The sequence below is a fragment of the Grammomys surdaster genome, unplaced genomic scaffold (assembly GCF_004785775.1).
Source record: "Grammomys surdaster isolate TR1022 unplaced genomic scaffold, NIH_TR_1.0 364, whole genome shotgun sequence".
Classification (NCBI taxonomy): Eukaryota; Metazoa; Chordata; class Mammalia; order Rodentia; family Muridae; genus Grammomys; species Grammomys surdaster.
In genome coordinates this window covers 2,238,898-2,241,769 of record NW_021604783.1, presented here as the reverse complement: position 1 = coordinate 2,241,769, position 2,872 = coordinate 2,238,898, and positions in this window count along the sequence as shown.

Here is a 2,872-nt window from a genome sequence, read left to right as displayed (position 1 = left end):
CCTTGAGGGAGATTAGAAGGGAAGGGGAGGGTGGCTGGGAGATCAAGGGCTAGCAGATCTCTCCCCCAACATTCCTCCCGGAATTTTTTGTCGTTCCCTTGGTTATAAAAGAATAGCAATTAGCAAATTCAGTAAAAAGAGCCAGAAATGGAGACTGTTTACGCATTCGGGGGCCAAGATGTATTAGTGAAGGAATGTGTTCAGAACTATATATAACCCCTCTCCAGGCCCACCCACCTGTCCGGCCGGGTGAGCGATGGTCTGTTTGCTCTGAGCTGGTATGTAGTTCATTTCACTCTGGGAGCCCACCATCTGGGCAGGAGTCTCGCTGCCAGTAGCTCTCGGTGACCATATATGGCAAAATGATATATGTGATAAAAAGAAGCCAAATTCTCCGGTTGCGTCAGCCCTGGGAGCACGCAGTCTGTCGGGCTCAAAACCAGTTCCAGGCCCTCTCAGGGCCCCCACCTTGCTGCAGAAACCTAAGAGGCTCAGTGATTGGCTGGGGGAGACCGGAGGCGGGGCCACTTCCCTCGCTATCTTTTTCTTGGATTCAGACCAGGGCTGACTTTGCCTTAAGGGCCAGCACTGCAAGTATGTTTGACTTTTGCCTTAAACCAGGAAGACCAGGACCCGTGTGATAATTCACCCCTGCCCCTCCCCAGGTCCCCAGGAAGCAGCCTGGTGCAGTGCGGGAATGCTTGTGGCAGCTGAAGGTAGACGTAGTAACATCTAGGCTCTCCTCATCCCTAGCCCTAAGGATAAAATGAACCCCATGGTCTCCAACAACGCCTCTATTTCCTCGAACCTTAACCCACTGTGATAAAATTTCTTTCCCTGGGGGAGGGGTTGATACTGTGTATGCACACATACATGCTCCATTTCCATACGTATTTCTCTTCCATATCCTTTTATTTTTTCCTCTTTAGCTCTGCCCAAGCAGCCAAACCCAGTGTCTGCCTACATAAGGTAACCTGCACTGAGGTCGGTGCTGGAGGAAGGTGACCAGCACGCACGAGATGCAGGCTCTCAAGCAAGCTCACCCTGGAGGAGCGGACAGCTGCCATACAAGGCATCCAGCCAACTATTAGGAGGCTTCTGGAAGGAACTGACACTTGAGGGAGTCTTAAAGGACAAACAGTGGTTAACCTCTTGATGGATGGGCCCTGGGATCAGAAACCCCAGCTGAGGGAGGTTGGGAGCAGATGAACAAGGTTGAGAGAGAGGGAGGAGGCAGAGGCAGAGCCCCTGCACAGGAGGTGTTAAAGGGTCTAGAGCTCCCACCACCTCCTCTCACATTTGAGCTCCCTCTACCCTGAAACATCAGGTGTGTGCGGCCATGTGCGTGAACAGACACCTGAATGAATCAGCTTGGAAAGAGAAAAGGCTATTTTAGCTCACATTTCTAAAGGTTTCAGCCACAATTAGCTTTGGGCTTGGGGCGTGGCATGTGATAGTAGAAGCACGTAGAGGGGCATGTGGCTCAATTTAAGGAGGCCAAGAAGGAAAAAGAGGAAAGGGAAAGAGCTGGGATTCTCTTATCTCCTTCAAGGACCTGTCTCCAAATGACCTAAAAATCTCTCCTTTCTTAAAGGCTCCATGAATCCCAAAAGTATTTCCCTGGGAACCAAGCCTTTATCGTGTAATACGTTATTTCTCTGTTTGTGAAACGGAGCTGATTCAAGCCAGATTAGATTAGATTAAACTCAGGGTTATTGGAAAACTAGTCTCTGGAAGGCAAGTTCTTTGGCTCCAAAGGAAGGAGGCCAGGGAAAAAGGGAGAGAGAAAAGATGGGGAAGAGGGAAAGAAAGCGTGTGCGAGCACAGAGAGGGGCGAGAGCAGAGAGAACAGAATGTCTGGATTGTATTGGGAAGAGCCTCTAAGGAAGGGCAGCCTAGTCGTTGGGCTGGAAAGTTCAGGGTTGGGGGCAGGGTATACCAGGTGGGGACTGAGGCATGCTGGGAGAACCTGGAGGCCAGGTCTACTTTGGAATGTAAAACATGCTCCTCAGCCCCTTATCCCCCGGATCTTAAACCAAACATCAGGGAACTTTTGATGCCAAGAAGACCTTGTAGACCTTTAAAGACCCTTAAGACCCAAACATAGCACATACATAACAGAAAGGTCTAGAAATTCTGCTTGTTTGGAGAGTAGCCGAAACTGAGATTTCCTACAGAGTACAAGACAGTTGAGTGTCAAATGGGGAGGTCAGACAAGCTAGAGCTGTTTGTAGAAGGAAGCGATGAGCGGAAGTGAGCATGGTGGGCACGGAGGTTCCCGCACTACTCTCTCTGCTTTGGGATATTCGGAAACTCCTGCAGCAAAAAGTAAAGAACAGAAACGACGAAGACAAGTACCAGAAGGAGCTGCACAAGCCACACCCCAACCCCTACCCTGCTCTGTCCAGTTAGAGGGGAAGTACGCAGAGATTGGAGTTTCGTTGGCCGCACCCAGAGTGTCTAAGATGTCTCTTAGAATCTGTTCTGAACACGCGACGTGGCAGAAAACCGATCTCGCTGAATTACTCTGACGAGCGTGACAGGCTGTCTTTTTGGTTATATGTCCTTTGTTATATTTTAATATCAGTTACTATTAGTCTCGAGAAACAAATTGGAGTGTGTTTCCTCCTGCTCTATTTTCTGAAGGAATTTGGCTGATAAGGGTGTTATTTCCTCCTCTGGTGTTTGAGCGAATTCACCAGGGAAACAGTTTTGGTTAGAGAGTGCTTTCTTTTCTTAAAAAGTGTTATTGAGATATCATTGACAATAGAATTGGAGATATTTAAAGTATACAACGATATTTTGGAGTCATACATTCTAATAACCCTCACAGCCCAGATATTTAACATAGCTGTCTTTTCTAATAGCTACT